Raw genomic sequence first — 18,973 nt, 5'->3', positions numbered from 1 at the left:
CAATAGTTACAGTATTATTTTGCACAGATCCCTTAACATGAACAAAAGAGCACCACACCTGCCCTTTAATGAATCGAGGTCAGCAGTAAAACAAAAACAAAAGAAGACCTTTGTCCTTGCTGGAGCCTCCCCTCCGTGCCAAGAAAATGAACAGCTACTTAGCTGCCCAACCTGGAAGCACTCCCCTAAGCCCTCCCGCCGCGCAGGGCATCCGCCACTAGCTGACTTCCGAGGCATTTCGCACGCACTTCTCACATTTTTGCACAGTTCACCATTGGGGCACATCCCGGCCCGTGAAGCGCCATTGTATGTTTCAAGTGGTTCAAACTGGACTCGTGTGATTGTTTCTGCAGTGGCGTCGTCTCATGACATTCCAATCCCTGCGGCTGAATAAGCCCCCACACGGGGGAAAATGTGCTCACTTTTGCAGTCGGTTACACATCTCACCCAGACAGCTATCTCTCCCCATTCCACACATTTCACTGTCAACCATCGCTGCAGTAATTATTCTACTTTATACATGATAACAGGTGTGAGAACCCCAGCGTGGCCTGCAAAGTGTACAACTTAATGTATCGTTTGGAAAGTGTGCAAGGGCGTATCTTCTCCGTCACGTGACAAAGAACAGCCCCACCCAATACACATGCACATGCACATAAACCAGGCAGTGTATCCAGCTCCGCGCCGCCACACACACCTTTCAAACCCAAACTGCTGGGCACGTGTTGGCCGGAGAGGGAACAACATGGCACTCACCCTGCATGGGGCGGGCATGGCTCTGCCCCCGCCCACCGCGTGTTGGTCTCCAGGCATGTTCTCCGACATTGATTGATGATGAAAACAACTGAAGGCGGTGGCACCGTAGGGGGGCTCCCCGAAACCCGCCCCCCCCCCCCCCCGCCCGTGCCTGCTCCCCGTTCACGCCCCAGTCAATTGAATACAAATGCTCGGTGGTGTGCACCTGGGGAGGGCTGCCTCAGTGGGGGGCAAAGGGAAGAGGGTTTAAAACCGGAGATTGTGGGGGGGGGGTGATCTACAGACAAAAGAGGCAAATCTTCATATTGTGTGTGCGCTTAAACTCTATGTTTAATCGGGCACACGTCCTTTTTTATCCTACCGTGTGGATGGAGTTGCCAACCTCGGGTGCCCCTTCACTTTTGTTAACAGCACCCCTCCCACACACGTCTCAAAGCATGGGGGCGGAGGGGGCGCGAGGTGCCTTCATGAAGAGCCCTACCCATAGGCGACAGGACAGGGAGCTTTTTCGTCGTGGTTGTGGCAGTGAGATACTGTATCAGGCCAGTCGTTCTCTGAAAGGTCAGTACATGTGTGACAGGGTCAATTAGATGTAGACGTGTTCCCTGGAAAGTCCAGCGGCGCTGGGGGAGGGGACGGGGCTGTGTCTCATAACCACACATCCAGGGATTGTAAAGGGACAGGCGAGGTCCGTGGCAAATTCAGCTATGCGTCAGGCGAGCCCGCGGGAGGGGCAAGAGCGGGGGGAAGGGGGGGTGTCAGACGTACTCAAGGCACCCCACCCCCCAAATCCAGACTCTCAGTATTGCCCACTTCAGGGACAATGGTCACTGTCTGCCTTCCGTGGGGCACTCCCAGATGCCAGGGACAGTGGCAATGCACGCGCTAATGCCATGACGACTTGCGCAAGGTACGAAGGGTCCGCGGCCGGCGGGGAGACCCACTCCCTGGGTTATTACAGCGAAGATTTAGCAGTCATTGGGTCTCTGCGGTTTACCAGCGAGGCAGACTGCCTGCGTGTTGGTGGTGGGAGGTGTGGGGGTTAAGGGGCACTGTCCCGGCCGTCCCGTGCTTGAGCCCCAGGGGGCGGGGCCAAGGTCCGCTCAGCACCAGTCCGCTTTTCTCTTCTTTCCTGACTTGAGTTTTTTTGGCAGGCGCGCACCGCTGCCCTCTAGAGGGGAAAGATAAATATATATGAAGAGGGCGGAACTGGGAGAGTCAGACCAGTGACTGGTGCGCTCAGAGAGGGGACCCTCCACCGCAGCACAGGAGACGAAAGCAGCGCTGCCAGCCACAGCCAAAGAGGTAAGGAGCCCGGGAGTCTCCGCTGGGAATGGAGCCGCCCGTAATGTGCAAGGATTCCCCGCTTAATGCCCCTTAACTCCCGTGGCGAAGAGCCTGCGACTGTAGGCGCTATACGCAGCGACAACGATCCGGCAGGCTCGTTTCTCTCCGAGATAATGTTGTTGTGGTCTGCAGGCTTCCTTGTGTAGGGAACACTGCGATCCCTGTCACCTCAGGTGCGCGGATGTTGTTCGGGTCAGGACTCGGCGCACAGGAGCTTGAATTCCTCAATGGCACCGCCAGCTCCATCCACGGCCCATTGCCATGAATCCGAGCTCCGCCGCCGCAGGGCCACATTCACGCCCTGCTCCATACGAGTGTAAGTTTCGTGCACGGCCCACACCCGGTGCTGGGAATGGACCCACGCTGCCCGTCACTATATGGTGTCTCGTCTCACTGCTCAGCCGTGCCAGCGCATCTACCCTGGCAGCGTTGCGCTCTGCCCATCAGTGTCGGCGTCCCTTGCTGCTCGCCGTTGACCATTCCCTGCCCCGACCACTGCGCCCACAAACTCGCAACTCACCTCTCCTTCGGCACTTTCAGACCCTTGCACTCTCCTCTAGTTCCAAGTGCCCACATGCTGCGCCCCCGAGCCATGCCCCCATACTGGCACCGGTTCAAGCTTTTCACGCGTGACGCTGCGCCTGCTCCCAGGGTCGTGCTGGGTATAAAACTGTCTCGCGCACCAATGAAAGACGGGCGCACAGTTGCAAATGGCTATTTATTCAATTTGTGACAGACTGAGTAGTGCCCACGGGGACGTTTTTGATTAAATTGTGATGCTAATTGTTTATTTTAAAGAATATGTATTTAGTAACACTTGTCAGAACTGCTAGCCGCATGAAGTAACTTATCAAACTGCCCACATGGAGCAATAAACTGGCCCACTGTGACCAAATAAGCAGGCCCACACTGGCCCTTTGCGTTTTTGGGTTCGGGCATTGCCCCATAGGCCAGTCCAAGCCCGCTGCTCTCCAGCTCTTGGAGTCCTGCTCCCCAAAGTCTGCACATTCCTGCCTGCGCCTGGCAGTGGGCAGTAAGAGCTGTCAGACGGTGGGACAGAGTTGGGGGTGGCCATTCCCACTGGAGCCCCTGTAGGGCCTGCTAACAGAACCGATATTGTCCGCAGGGGCACGCGAAGGGCAAAGGGCATTCGTGGCTGAGGGAGGGGGGCAGGGGGGGCAGGGGAGAGTATACGAGGTTTCAGATGTGTGTCATGTGCCAGAGTCTGGGGGCAGCGTCATTGTGCTGGGGGGTTGCCTGCCACTCACTTATGCGTCGCCTATTCTGCTCGCCCCAACAAGCCTGGCTAAGAGGGGCCGGACCTGATTAGAGGCCTCACGCACACAACCTTTGCATCCCGATTTCTCAGTAGGGTGTTGGGGCTTCTCGGGTGCATGCCTCGCTGTATTTGTTTTAGTTGTTGGGGTGTACGATGCAGCTGTGTGCTTTATTCGCTGCGTGGCAGGCACGCACAGCGCCTAGAAGCTGTGACCTGGCGGGCGACAGTCTGGCTATCACCCTGCACGGCCCATGACCGTCCATGCTGCGTGTGTATATGAAGTGCATTCAGCGTGACTGCCATCACGCCTGGTCGTTATGGGTGTGCAGTCTATCTTGGCGGTTCATGCTGCGTTAGCAGCATATTGTGTGGTCGTTATCTCTGTGCATGTTACGTGCACACACACACATACACATCATGTTCCTGTGCAACGCTGCCATGCGTGTAAAGTGTATTGTACTTATAGAATGTTGGAAAAGATTTTGTGTGTATGCTGCTAGTGCATATTTTGTTTGCGTGTCGTTTATTCTGCGTGCACGCCACGTATTCAGGTTGGTGTGTGTCCGGTATGGCGTATGCAGTGTCCTGCGTTTGCAAGACATTGGAATGTAGCGTATTGTGCATGCATACTGCTTTGCACCGCATCGTGAGCAAGCACTCTTTCTGTCCAGTTTTTGTCTGCAAGTTCTGGGTGCCCAATTATTTGTGTGCACACGTTTTGCACATTGTGGTGTGCATGCACGTTCGCTGTGTACCGTGATCCTCTGCGTATCTACACGGGAGCATTGTCTTGAGCATCCTGACACGACCCCGTGCGACCCTTCCCTTTTGAGCATCCTGACACGACCCCGTGCGGCACTTCGCTTGCAAAGCGCCCCGAGGCTCGTGCTTTAGGTAGCAGCCGCTATAAGTAATCAAGCACACGTGTATCGTAGGCACGCTATGCGGTGTGTGGCAGGCCGTTGGGTTTGCGTGTCCTAAGTAAGTGTGCAGTACACTGTGTATCCGCGCCTCCTTTGCACAATAACATGTGATGTACCCGCGTGCGGGGCTTCATGTGTGTGGAACTGTGTGTCTGTATGCCGGTCTTGTGTACAGTGAAGTGTGTTGTGTGCAGTGTGTCTGAGCATTCCTATTATGTCTATTGTACGGCCATTTGATGTGTGTAATTCTAATTCAGAGGGCAGAGCTGGTTGTGTGGGCTTTCTGCTTGTTGCACAGTTTATTAAGAGAATTCTGGGAATGTTGAGTACATTATGCAGGAATAGTGTGCTGGCAGAGTACACAACCTCAAAAAAAGGGACAGAAAAAAAGGGACAGCTAACAAGAGTGGTATGTGTTACACAAACCAAAACACTATGCGCCTTATATGTAAACGCGCTTTGCGATAGCGCAATCCTATTGGGCGACGCTTTGTAAAGCAGCACCTATGCTGTACTTGATATGATAAGTCATGTATAACGCGCCTGTACACACGTGTTTCTAGGCGCGAACTCTGCGTCGTGTGCAGTTTGTTTGCTGTTCGCGGATTTAAAGCATGTTATGACTGCCCGTTGTTTGTGTGTGTACTTTGCATCTGTGTATTTGCGGGTGCTTTGTTTGGGGTGTATGTGCACCCTCCCTTACTTCACCCCGCTTAGCGCCTCCGCTGACTGCAGGCTCCAGAGATTCCGGGGTGCTTATATCTGCTGTTATCTTAATGAGACTGGCTTAGTGGGGGGCTTGCTTTGCACTTGGCTGAGGAGCCGCAGACGGCCCTTTGAATTCTCTGCCAGTCACATCTGGGTGCTAAACTCCTTCAATGGGAGACTGCAGCACGCTGGCGTCACATGTTAGCTGGGGGGTTTGGGGGGTCAGGGCAAGCGAGGTGTGCAGTGTCACAGCATGGGGCGTGCGTGGAGGGGTGCAGAGCAATACTATTAGGAAATGAAAACTGCAGAGACTTCCACCCCACTATGTGAGCCTGTCACTGCCTGGAATAAGCACCCGCAGTGAGTTCCAGGCGCCACTGTTGGAGCTCCCTGTTTGGTCTCGGGAGCCAGCAGGCACACATATGCAGCGAGTGTGATAGCATGCGTAAAACACCACCAACAACGTGATTGCAGCGTCTCTCGCTGTATCACTGTTTAGGAGATGGGACACGCGCAGGCAGTGATGCCCTGCGCATCTCTGGGGCGCTCATGGAAGAAGCATTGGCTGGCATTAGTCCTGTGTGATCTGACGGTGTCACTGTGTCACGCAACACATAAAAACCGCATGTTTCTCTCCCGTATCACTGCACTGATCCCCGGGGGATGATCCTGTGGCTCACTCGAGCGCCGCACTCACTGAGCTATCCTGCCTGCCCTATCGCCGCAGGGGGTTGGAATTCACCCTGCCGTTTCCAGCGTGCCATCCAGCGCCGTACATGTACGCTTCTGCCATTCTTCTAGTGGGAAGGGCAAGTTATGTTATTCACCATGTGTTTAGTAGTTTGTGGCGTCGAGGCGCCTAGGCAAAGGGGGAATATGAAAGACCGTTCAGTAGCGGGAGGGAGAAGGAGGGAGAAGGAAAGTCGGATAGAGATAGTTGGGAAGAGAGGGAGGGACAGATGAGCTGCACAGGAAGGCACGAGAGGGAAAAGGTAGAGGAGCTAGGTGTACAATTGTATCGACTTTTCCGTGGGATTTATTCTATGGGGCGCAGCGCCAAGAGGAGAGACAGCTGGGCAGGAGGTGTTCACTTATATCGCACGCACCTCCGCTCTGTTATCTTGCTCTTCCAGGCGCTCGTTAGACCTGGTGCTTCAGTGCAGCGCCTCTGCTGCGTCATTCATTCTGCCTTTATTTCTGTGGCCCAAAGGCTGTCGCGCGGCCGGCTCTCCACTGCGCTGTGGCAGCAGGCTGGCTCTCCACCGTGATGTGGCAGCAGGCTGGCTCTCCACCGTGATGTGGCAGCAGGCTGGCTCTCCACTGCGCTGTGGCAGTAGGCCGGCTCTCCACTGCGCTGTGGCAGCAGGCTGGCTCTCCACCGTGATGTGGCAGCAGGCTGGCTCTCCATAGGCTGCCGCGCGGCCGGCTCTCCGCAGCGCTGTGGCAGCAGGCCGGCTCTTCGCAGCGCTGTGGCAGAGGCCGGCTCTTCGCAGCGCTGTGGCAGAGGCCGGCTCTCCGCAGCGCGGCAGACAGCAGTAGCGGAGTATAATTCCGCAAGAGCCGGGCTTTCATTCACGTTTCTTAGCGCAGTTTTGGGTGATGCTGACGGTAAAGGGAGAAAGAAATTATGTCATTTATTTTCAATCATCCCTCCCCTCCTTCCTTTCGACCTTTGTTCCCTGTTCCATCGTTTACCTCAACCCCTTAGTGCCTTGAGGCGGTTTGACAAAGCTATTAAACGCTGCTTTAGAAGCCTGATTACTTATGTTGAAACTCAGCAGTGTTTGTAATGGAATACCGGGTGTTAGACGTGAGCGGTGCCTGCATTTGTAAGGATGTGTATTGTACGTACGTATGCGCACACGCGTACGTACATTGCTATGTCCACTATTGCCTCAATTACATGCTGGGAGCCGTCTCCCCTTCACATCCTGCATTCTGTAACCCGGGCCCCACATACTGTGTTTCAAGGACTCATGGCTCACACGCTCGTAGTGCTGTGCTACAAGGGCTCTCAGTAAAGCGCTCACCTGCTGCCTGTCGCAATGCCGGCGCTATATACCATTTCATGGAGGCTTTCTGGAGTGATAGGTGGGACCTTGGACTATTTTAGCCGCTAACGGAGTTGCACACGTTGTGACCGGAGTCGTCTATTCTTGCTTTTCTTTCTGTAGCAGCACACGCCGTGACAACGGCTTCAGGGGGCTAACGCCGACCCCAGAGTCAGCCGGCAGCTGGATAGTGGTTATCCCATAACGAGATGACACGATTGCACGCGGAGCGGCGGCGCTGCGCATTGTCTCTGGGTTCACGGGGGACTTTTGTATGTAGGCGATTCAAAAGCTTGTTTAAACAGTCGCGTTTCCAGCTCTCTCTCTGTAGCTTGCCCGACCTCTGAACTGCATCGTTCACGTGCAGAGCGTGTTCCCGGTACTAATGGTGGGCAAAGGGCTTGTATACAGCATGCTGTGTGGCCCCGACCCGCACACTTCCCATGCAGAGCTTCTTTCCCTGTACTAATGGTGGGCTTGTATACAGCAGGCTGTGTGGCCCCGACCCGCACACTTCCCATGCAGAGCTTCTTTCCCTGTACTAATGGTGGGCTTGTATACAGCAGGCTGTGTGGCCCCGACCCGCACACTTCCCATGCAGAGCTTCTTTCCCTGTACTAATGGGGGGGGAGGGGCTGGTGGTCTGCAGGCTGTGTGTCCCGACCCGCACACTTCCCATGCAGAGCTTCTTTCCCTGTACTAATGGGGGGGGGGGGGGGCTGGTGGTCTGCAGCCTGTGTGGCCCCGACCCGCACACTTCCCATGCAGAGCTTCTTTCCCTGTACTAATGGGGGGGAGGTGCTGGGGCTCTGCAGCCTGTGTGGCCCGACCCTCACACTTCCCATGCAGAGCTTCTTTCCCTGTACTAATGGGGGGAGGGGCTGGGGCTCTGCAGCCTGTGTGGCCCCGACTCGCACACTTCCCATGCAGAGTTTCTTTCCCTGTACTAATGGGGGGAAGGGGCTGCTGCTCTGCAGGCTGTGTGGCCCGACCCTCACACTTCCCATGCAGAGCTTCTTTCCCTGTACTAATGGTGGGCTTGTATACAGCAGGCTGTGTGGCCCCGATCCGCACACTTCCCATGCAGAGCTTCTTTCCCTGTACTAATGGGGGGAAGGGGCTGCTGCTCTGCAGGCTGTGTGGCCCGACCCTCACACTTCCCATGCAGAACTTCTTTCCCTGTACTAATGGTGGGCTTGTATACAGCAGGCTGTGTGGCCCCGACCCGCACACTTCCCATGCAGAGCTTCTTTCCCTGTACTAATGGGGGGAAGGGGCTGCTGCTCTGCAGGCTGTGTGGCCCGACCCTCACACTTCCCATGCAGAGCTTCTTTCCCTGTACTAATGGGGGGGAAGGGGCTGGTGGTCTGCAGGCTGTGTGTCCCGACCCGCACACTTCCCATGCAGAGCTTCTTTCCCTGTACTAATGGGGGGGGGCTGGTGGTCTGCAGCCTGTGTGGCCCCGACCCGCACACTTCCCATGCAGAGCTTCTTTCCCTGTACTAATGGGGGGGAGGTGCTGGGGCTCTGCAGCCTGTGTGGCCCGACCCTCACACTTCCCATGCAGAGCTTCTTTCCCTGTACTAATGGGGGGAGGGGCTGGGGCTCTGCAGCCTGTGTGGCCCCGACTCGCACACTTCCCATGCAGAGTTTCTTTCCCTGTACTAATGGGGGCAAGGGGCTGGTGCTCTGCAGCCTGTGTGGCCCCGACCCGCACACTTCCCATGCAGAGCTTCTTTCCCTGTACTAATGGGGGCAAGAGGCTAGTGCTCTGCAGCCTGTGTGGCCCCGACCCGCACACTTCCCATGCAGAGCTTATTTCCCTGTACTAATGGGGGCAAGGGGCTGGTGCTCTGCAGCCTGTGTGGCCCCGACCATCACACTTCCCATGAAGAGCTTCTTTCCCTGTACTAATGGGGGGAGGGGCTGGTGCTCTGCAGCCTGTGTGGCCCCGACCCGCACACTTCCCATGCAGAGCTTCGTTCCCTGTACTAATGGGGGCAAGGGGCTGGGGCTCTGCAGCCTGTGTGGCCCCGTCCCGCACACTTCCCATGCAGAGCTTCTTTCCCTGTACTAATGGGGGGGAGGTGCTGGGGCTCTGCAGCCTGTGTGGCCCCGACCCGCACACTTCCCATGCAGAGCTTCTTTCCCTGTACTAATGGGGGGGGGGGGGGGCTGGTGGTCTGCAGCCTGTGTGGCCCCGACCCGCACACTTCCCATGCAGAGCGTCTTTCCCTGTACTAATGGGGGGGAAGGGCTGCTGCTCTGCAGCCTGTGTGGCCCCGACCCGCACACTTCCCATGCAGAGCTTCTTTCCCTGTACTAATGGGGGGAAGGGGCTGGTGCTCTGCAGCCTGTGTGGCCCCGACCATCACACTTCCCATGCAGAGCTTCTTTCCCTGTACTAATGGGGGGAGGGGCTGGGGCTCTGCAGCCTGTGTGGCCCGACCCGCACACTTCCCATGCAGAGCTTCTTTCCCTGTACTAATGGGGGGGAGGTGCTGGGGCTCTGCAGCCTGTGTGGCCCGACCCTCACACTTCCCATGCAGAGCTCTTTCCCTGTACTAATGGGGGGAGGGGCTGGGGCTCTGCAGCCTGTGTGGCCCCGACTCGCACACTTCCCATGCAGAGCTTCTTTCCCTGTACTAATGGGGGCAAGGGGCTGGTGCTATGCAGCCTGTGTGGCCCCGACCCGCACACTTCCCATGCAGAGCTTCTTTCCCTGTACTAATGGGGGCAAGCGGCTGGTGCTCTGCAGCCTGTGTGGCCCCGACCCGCACACTTCCCATGCAGAGCTTCGTTCCCTGTACTAATGGTGGGGCTGGGTTTTAGCCCCCACAGTGTGCCGTAAGTGTCTAACTCAGTGGGATTGGCTTCATAGGTTGAAGTTCACTCTTCGTGTGCCCCTGATATGGCTTTGGGGTGACATATTTTACTGATCACAGTTTACACCCCCTCAGAGTGTCATTCCAACCCCATGGACAGGGCCTGCGCAGCAGTGAGGGGCTATGCCCCACTACAGCAGGTTCATGAGGGGAGAAGGCTGCAACCAGAGGACGGGCAGAACTGGGCCCCGTGAAGGCTGTGGCTAGGATGTCCCGTGGCCCTGTAATGGGACGCCCTTTGTGAACCTTCCCATGCATACCACTTCCAGAAGGGTGCGGGGCCACCGGTGGATTTGCGGCGGATTATGGGGGTACGCATGTCTGCCTGGTGTTGTACCTCCCACTTATTGAATCTATAACGTCTTTGAATGCCCACTCCCTTGCCCTGGACGACAGAATCCCACGTGTGGTCGCCCACACGATTCTCGAGATTCTGAAGGCAGGAGGGGCTGGGGGTGGGGTGGGGACATCCGGATGGGGTATTAGGGCTGGGGGAGAGTCGGTGTCAAGCTGCACCTGCTATGTTACTTACTCTACCCCAGCCCTGCTGATCTTTAGGAAGGTACTGAAATTCGGAGAACTTCCCAGTAGGCCAGTCGGCCTCCCTGTTCGGGGAGGATGTTGTGGTTCCGTGCCGGAAGGGGCTTGCTAGAAATAGCGCCTGGGTCTCGTCTGCCCGGCCCTTGGCGCTGTTCGGTAGCACCTGGCTGGGGTCCTCGGTGCTGGAGACACGTTCCTAGGGGGTGCATCACTTTGTGGCAGTGGGTGGTCCGGCGTGACCCACGTAAGGCCCTTGGCTATCACCGTGGGCTCTGCAGACACGCGCAGCTGCTCTCGGTGGGTCGTGCACGGGGATATAGTTTATGGCAGAAGGAGACGGCAGTCCGCGGATTCGGTCAGATACGTCAGAGAGACGGCGCAACGGGCACTGGGCAGTAAATACTTTCCTGGGCGCTGTTCTCACTGGAAGTGCATCTAGAAACGATGCATCCTTTCCGGCTCTCACTGCACCACTGCAGGGAATAAAGACAACCCCAGACATGTAGACTTTGACCTCGTCGAATGTCACATAGAATAGACGAATTAACAAGGTGGTCCTGGGAGTCCCTCTGCCAGACATTAGAATACACGTTCATCTCACTGTATACTCGTTTGTAACATAGAAGAACCCCGGGCGTCTGTGCCTGTGTTTTTTACCCTGCTCCGGGGTTGTGGGGAATTCAACCATCTGCACGGTAGATGTGCGCTTGCCTGTTTTTTTTTTGGCCATTTTAAATTAAATTGAATGATGGCAGATCAACCTCTGGAACATGTGTGGGGCTAATCTGCACACATTTTCCTAGGCTCACAGCACAACCTACACATAGACTGTCTACTCTGTCTGGACACAGCCTACAGGTGCAGTCCTCCATTTCATATTTAGTTGGGATCTGACAGGTGGAGTACACAATGCATCTCCGAAGTGGGAGGGCCAAAACTTTACTCCTGCCATCACCAGCCTAATTAGGTATCAAAGGCTCCATTGATCTACCCTGTCCATTTGTATCCCCTCTGCAGATGGTGACGGCCATTAACATAATAATAGAGTATACTTCAGACAGGCCCACACAGTGCCTGGCTGCAGAGGTTAACACAAAGGAGACAGGAAACCCCAACATCCTTTGATATGCACTGTGTCAACCTGAAGACAGCTCCCACCTCTCAGTATCAAGGGCATTGACCTGTCATGCTGTTATGGTAAAGGCACTTGTATAGCGCACCATCACCAACGGAATTGGTCCCCAGGTGCTCTGGTGATCTGGAAACGAGAAGGTGGGATGGGTTAGTAAGGTGAAAAAGGAGTAGGATAGTGAGAGGAGTGGTGTACTGTTGGCAGCTTCAACTCAGTACACACCGGGTACTGAGCTTTGGTGCGAGTATTGGGTCGATGTTGGTCCGCGTGTACTGTTGGCACGGCTTATGTGTTGTTGAGGTGTGGTAAAGCGCGTGCAGCTTGTTGTGCGAGAGATGGTTGTGTGAGTTTTTTGAGTGAGAAAGTATGCAGAGAGTTTGAGTTTATATTGGTTAGTGCTTATATGGCATTTAACATGCTATATGACATTTAACATGCTAACATTCACAGTTCTGTGTAAGTGTAGCACTTGCTGACCTACGTAATTCTGTCTGTGTGGCCCTCGCCAGCTTTCACAATCCCATCTAGATGCGGCGCAGGCTAACGTGCACAATTCTATCCAAGTGTGGGACACGCTACCATTCTCAGTTCCTTTAAGTGTTGTGCTTGGTAATCTTCATAATTCCATCTAGGTATGGCACATACTAACATTGACAATTCCATCTTAGTGTGTCAAGAGCTAGCCTTCATACTTCCGTCTAAGTGTAGCGCCGGCTAATATTTACAATATTATCCAAGTGTGGCAGATGCTAACATTCAACAATCCTATCCGGGTGTGACCCAGGCCAATGTTCACAACTCTATCCATGTATGTCTGAGACTATGTGTTTACAGTAGGTAACCCCTGCAGTGGCACCTCATTTAGAAGGTACTAGTATGTGATTGATGGAGACAAAGTCTGTTTGTGCTGCAGTTTCAAGGGGGACCTTCTGCTTTAATCAGGAACCTCAGAGAGCTCCATTAACTAGAGAGACCCTTTGATCCACAACAGACAGGAAGATGGGTGGGACTTACATGTTTTCAACCCTTTACCTTTTCTGGTGTAAAACACTCTGGCTATGACCGAAGTGAATACAGGAGATTGTTTGGGTGACCCAGGATTGGTTAATTATGGTAGGCTTAGCTTACAGCAATCACTGTGGCCCATTTGGCTTTAAAAGAGGGCTGAAACCCCCTTTTTGGCAGATCAGCTGAAGACTTTGCAAGAAGTAACAAGAAGAACTCCGCATTGGACCCCGGCTGAAGGCACAGTCTGCCTCACAGCTTCAGCCAGTGAAGGAAGGCCAGGATTTCCAAAGATGCAAGCAAGATCCCTCCCCTAAACATCTCCCAGGGAACAGAGGGAGATCCTGAATCCAGAGGATCCTCCAGCAGCTCCAGAACCAGTACCAAGCCAGCACACAGCATGACCTGCTAGGCTCTTCAGAAAGCTTCCAAGGTGGGAAGTGCCAGAGAGTCTCTGAACCAAACCCAGGACAAGATAGTTGCCTGCCACACTCTCCTCAGCTTTGGGCCGTCCACCTTAAAGGATGACACAAGCCCAGTGAAGAAGCTAGGAGGAGTGCATCGACAAGCATCCGTCTTAAAGTATATTTTCAAGCCAGGGGAGTCCCCTGAGCTGCAACCAACTGCACCGCTGACTGTTTTCATGCCTCAGTCACTAACGCCATCTGAGATGCCTCGACGAGTGCTTCAGACCTGCCAACCAGCACTGAGACAAAGATTCCAGACTCTGAGCCACTGTGTAGGTCAGCCTGCAGCTGTCTGTCCAGCCTAGCTCGCCGAACTGCCTGCCGCCTGAAACCCGTAGCTGGCTCCCATCTTGAACTCTGTCACAGGAGCTACGAAGCACCCTGTAACCGACCTGACCCTGTTGAGCACCAAGAACCTCTACAAGCACAAGGTACATTGTGGTTCTGTCCCCCTGGTCCTTCTCCGAAAGGCCCCTAGTGACATTTTACAACCCATTGCTCAATTTGTGCTGAAACTAAGTATCCTTGAATTATTTGTTTAATTCCTTTACTGACTACCCTCCTGTCAGTATCCAGAGTGACTCTGTTGTCCTTTTTTTAAAAAACTGCCTGTCCTCTGCATTCCTTTACAGGATGGGTTGGATTTTGTAGTGTGCTAGAACTGTCTGTTGAAGAATAATAAAGTTGATATTTGTATACAACCTTGACTGGACAATCCCTTTTATCATTGGGTAATAATTGTATTTTCTCTGTGTTGTAACTAACCAACGATCCACGGCCTTGCAGAGATAAGCCTGCCATTCCGTCCACGTTACCAAAACTGGACAAGGAGGCTTAGAATTTGCTTGTGTTTCCAATCTGTTCGGATCCCTTATGGTATACGATAGGTGTGTGACTGATTGATGGTTTAGAAACCGATTTTCATCCCTGTACCACTGGTGCCCCCGGTTGATTTGTCACAAGGGTTGTATGTTCTTTTATCCCACTCTGTATCTCTTCACTGAATAAAGACCACCCCTGAAATTTACATCAGTTTACCACCGTGAATTACTCACAAAATGAACATTATGCAGTGCCATAAGTGGCACTGGAAAATGAGCGGGTGCTCATATAGGGTGTGTGGCCTGGAGGAGTGGATGGGTGGGGAGTGTCTCTGGCCGGATCGTTAGGCCATGCACCCTTGATGAGCCACGGCTTAATGCGGCTACAGGCACCCCCGCCAGGCAGCCTTTTGTAGAGAACAGAACCCTCTCCCCCTCGGGGAGTGGGGGGGAGAGGATGCTGGTCTGCATTTATTAGTAAAGGCTTGCCTGGCAGGGGACTGTGCCTTGCCTTTTCCACCTTAATGGTGGCGCAGCCCTCGCCTGGAAGCCGAGGCTTTTTTTCTAAAGCATGAAACTCCCACGAATTAGCGGTAACATCAAGCTGTAGAAAAAAAAGGCCTCTGCTTCCAGCTGCCTCACCTTTCTTCCATAATTGTGGCCCCTGCACATGGGCATCTCTTGCTTGAAGGGATGCCTCGCATGTGGGGCACCACCATAATGGATTAAAGGCATTTTTTTTTCTGAAGCCTTAAGCTCTGGCACATGAGCGAGAGCTTCAGGCTTTCGAAGACAAAAAGCCTTGTTCTGTAGCGGCTGGGGCTGCCAGGGGAGACTAGTGAGCCCCAGCAGGGCCTGCCTCAGAACGAGATTTCTGAGCCTGTCAGGGCTTGGCCCTGGCCAGCCCTGGCCCACTTACATCCTTGACAGTATGCCCGTGTATTTGCAGTCCTAGCTCACCGTATCATGACTGCGCGTTACATAGAGCAACCTTCGGTCCACCTTTACTCATCCCACGAGCATACTTGGTATTTATGTCCTTTTATGCCACTGTTTCCTCAGATGTACTATAGAACACCCCCTGTTATTATGGTCTTTCATACTACTGTGTCACAGCAAGTGGTAAAGACCATCCTGGGTATTTATGTCCTTTACCTCACTCTATTCCGGCATGAAATAAAAGAACAATCCAGTGTATTTATGTCGCTTTACCTGATTGTTTTATGGGGTGTACTACATAATACCCAGGTTATTATGGCCTTCCATGCCACCGTATCCTCTCATATACTAGACCACATCCTTGGTTATGTGTGTCCTTTCATGTCACTGTACAATCCCATATACTAGACAATATCCCTGGTTATGTTCTGTCATTTCATGCCACTGTATCATCTCACATACTAGACAACCTCGCTGGTTATGTACTCCCCTTCATGCCACTGTACCTTTCATATACTAGACAATATCCCTGGTTAGGTTCTGTCATTTCACGCCACTGCATCATCTCACATACTAGACAACATCCCTGCTTATGTACTTCCTTTCATGCCACTGTACCCTCTCATATACTAGACAACATCCCCAGTTATTTTCTGTCATAACACTGTGTCATCGCATGTGTACTGTGGAGTTCAGTATGCATATCCCCTTGTCTCAAGCCTTGCTGTATGTATGTGTTGCATTTATTATCGCATGCACTACAGAACATACTCCGTTATCTATGACCATTGTATTACTGTATCCTTGCTTGCACTGTACAGGGTTCCACGTTGGTATATGTCCTTATATCTCACCCTGTCACCCAATGAAGAGGACGCGTGACATGTGCGTGTATCTCACTGTGTTATCGCATGAGCATTGCCTGGCATGTAGGTCTCGGTGATTCCTCGCATGAACATTCCCGGGTATTGAACGGTCGTGTTTTGAACTGCCTCCTCGCATGCACTGAAGAACATCAACGGGTGTGTATGTGCCTGTATCTCACTGTGTCACCACTGGAACATCTCGGGGTATTTACGCCCTTTGATCTGAGCGTATCGCCCCATGTGATATAGAACATTGCCAGATATTTCCGCTCTGCGACCCGTTTGCATCCCTGCTTCGAATAAACACCCCCTAGCCATGCGTTTCTACGCCCCCGACTCGCGGCATCCCTCGTGTGATAAGGGCCCGATAGTGTGCGGTTCTACATTAGAGGGCCTATCTCTGAGCCAGGAATTCCTGCTCTGTGCATGCCCCGTCCATGAGCTGGGATAATGAAGGCCGGCCCAGGCTGCTTTTGGCTTTGAACCCTTTGAATGTGCTGTTTGCCAGGGAGGGGGTTTAAGCTCTGGGCTCAGGAAGCTGGACGTTAAAGCCCTTCTTGATGGCATCACTGGGGATTAATCCGCCCTGAGCTTATCCCGGCCCTTCTGAAAGTGGGAAATCTCCCTTTGATTAAACGCAAACACCTCGCCATGCGCACCTGCTGTTGACTAACACCTTCTGCATGCCTCTCTCCAGGGGAGCGGGGGGAGGGGGAGCTAGTGTACCATAGAGATGTACCTCGCCAGGTTACTGAGGGCAAATGATGGTCATGTGTGCTCCAGGGTGGGCACCCACACAGCTCCCAAGTGGATGCCACTGGGCACCACTGGTTTGTGAGTGCGAGAAAGCCGGGCGCCCTATGCACAGATGGGCCAAAGGCGGGTGTTGATGAACATTTGGGAGATAGGAGAACGGCCTGACATGGCCAGGGCTATAATTCCTTGGCTCATAGTTTGACACTCTGGGTGACCTTAGGACCCTGGTGACCAGTGGTGGAAATGGAAACAAATTGGTGGGGAATCCCACAAGGTGTAGGTAGAGTTTGGGGGGTGGTGCCCGAGGAGGCGGGGATTAGGTGGGCAGAGCTGGCACTTGACCTCCGATCAAAGGAAATGTCTAAAATAATAGTTTAAAATGGCCCTATTTCTTTCATTCTGTTTCTTTTCCAAACTATGTATCGATTCCACTTTAAACCACTTCCATGGCACTGGTGAGGAGTTACTTCACTATGCAGATAATAGTTTTGACCAGTGTTGCTGAGTAAATATTCTTTTAAATTCACAATTTGCATCCCATTTTATTTTTTTTAAAACTGCCCCCTCGGGTACTATTCAAACAGGGTGATTTCTGTTCGCCATAAGCAAGGTTTTCTTTTACTTGAACCACACCCGGCACAGCTCCTGCAGCTAGCTCTGAAAGCAGTTGGATGGCTGCATCGTGTGTGATAGTTTCAATGTTAATAGGGGTATTTATTTATTCATGCAATGTTGGTCGGATACCTGAATATTTATCTATGTATGCAATGTTTGTGTATACATGTATCCGACTAACATTGCATAAATAAATAATCCAGGTCCATGTATCCGACCAACATTGCATAAATAAATAAATAAACCAGGTCGTGGCTGAGGACTGCAACTTCCTGTTGTGACCCCTTGCACGGGGTCACCAGAGGAGGGTCACCAGAGGAAGTTACAGTTTGCTCACGGGCGCCTTCTTCTCTTTTTTTTTCCCGAGGGCTGACTCTGGCCGGATACAGAGATCCGGCTCCACATCTGGTGCCGGATCTCGGTTCTTGCGAGAGCCGGCCCAATCGTCCGCGCTGCTGGTGTCACAAGTTTGGTTAATGGGGACCGATAGTCATTTTCCCAAACGCCAGACTTGCTAGAGGGCCAATAGGGATTGGACTCTCTTTCTGGTGACCCACTAAAAGACCACTACTTTGTTCGGAGACAAGCGTGCACATTTCTCTGCCTACAAAGAGGAATCACTGTTCTTAGAAGGCAGCAGGGTGTATGGCCCGTTTAAGGACTTCCTTGTTATGGATGTGGCTGTGTGTGACGCACATTTGCTGCTAGTCCGCGCCTATTTCTACAGGCATCAAGCACAGACCCTCTGCCCCCAAGACATAGGTGCGTATATTTATTAATGCTGTACATGTTGCACTAACAAGCCACAGAATATCAGCTCATGAGCACCGAATGGGAGCAGGCGCAAGGGGATGTCAGGAACAGAATAGAGAAGCGGAAGGGGTAGAAGAAAAAAATATGTCATATATTGGTTCCTCTTATTCACGGATTTATCCGTGATTTTTCATTGGATGGTGGATCTTCTACCTCGGAAGCAGCCATCTTCTGCTACAAAGTGCCAACGGTTGATCAGTGTTATGGGAAAGTGTTTTGGTGGTTGGAGAGGACTGGCAGCATCTACGGTTCATACAAAAAGCTGCAGGCTTCGTCAGTGTTGTGTCCCTCTCTACACCCCACTCGTCTCTAATTAATCGATGTATCAATGTGACGAATCAACCTCCGGGCACCAGTGGTGCAGGGATGAATATTGCTTTCTAAACCATCAATCAACCCCACACCTCTAGTACACCAGAAGGGATCTGAACAGATTGAAATACAAGTACATTATAAGACCACCTTGTCCAGTTTTGGTAACGTGGACGGAAAGGCAGGCTTATCTCCCCAAGGTCGTGGTTCGTTGCAACATAGCGAAAATACAATTATTACACAATGATAAAAGGGACTGTCCAGTCAAGGTTGTATACAAATCTAGCAAACTACAACTACAACCCACACTGTAAAGGAACAGTGAGGACAGAAAGGAAAGGGATGCAATCTGGATACTGACAGGAGGGTACTTGGTAGAGTAATCAGGCTTATAGTTCAAGATTATTTGCTTTTAACACCAAAGGGGAAAAGGGTCATAACTGGCTCTATGGGTCTTCAGCGAAGGACCAGGGTGACAGAACCACAATTTACCTGGTGCTGAATAAGTTCTTGGTGCTCGCGTCGAGGTGGTTCCAGGGTGCTTCGCAGACTGTCAGAGAGAGTTAGTGGTGGGACATAGCTGCAGGTACCAGGCGGTAGGTAGTTCGGCAAGCGAGGCTGGACGAACGACTGCAGGCTGTCCGGCGTGGCGGTTCAGGGCCAAGAATCGTTGTCTCTGTGCTGGTTGGCGGATCTGGAATTCTAGTCGAGGCTTCTCAGACGGCTCTGGCGACTGCGGCATGACAACAGTCAGCGGT

General features: G+C 52.9%; 1 protein-coding gene across 3 annotated transcripts in view; it reads left to right on the top strand.

Annotated features, from left to right (window-relative positions):
- Positions 1-1,296: 1,296 nt before the first annotated feature.
- The window catches only part of ACKR3 (atypical chemokine receptor 3), a 40,518-nt gene continuing 22,841 nt past the window's right edge, over positions 1,297-18,973 (top strand). Inside the window, exon 1 of one of the 3 annotated variants that reach the window (XM_069615988.1) lies at positions 1,297-1,317. The gene's annotated coding sequence lies outside the window, so the exon portion shown is untranslated. Of the gene's footprint in view, positions 1,318-1,550; positions 1,667-1,905; positions 2,062-18,973 lie in introns of those variants that run through there. The other 2 variants (XM_069615987.1, XM_069615986.1) reach the window with 2 other exon arrangements.

This window comes from Ambystoma mexicanum, chromosome 9 (genome assembly GCF_040938575.1).
Source record: "Ambystoma mexicanum isolate Mex_15411 chromosome 9, UKY_AmexF1_1, whole genome shotgun sequence".
Classification (NCBI taxonomy): Eukaryota; Metazoa; Chordata; class Amphibia; order Caudata; family Ambystomatidae; genus Ambystoma; species Ambystoma mexicanum.
The sequence above is the reverse complement of the archived record's forward strand: the minus strand, read 5'-3'. Positions and strand labels throughout refer to the sequence as shown.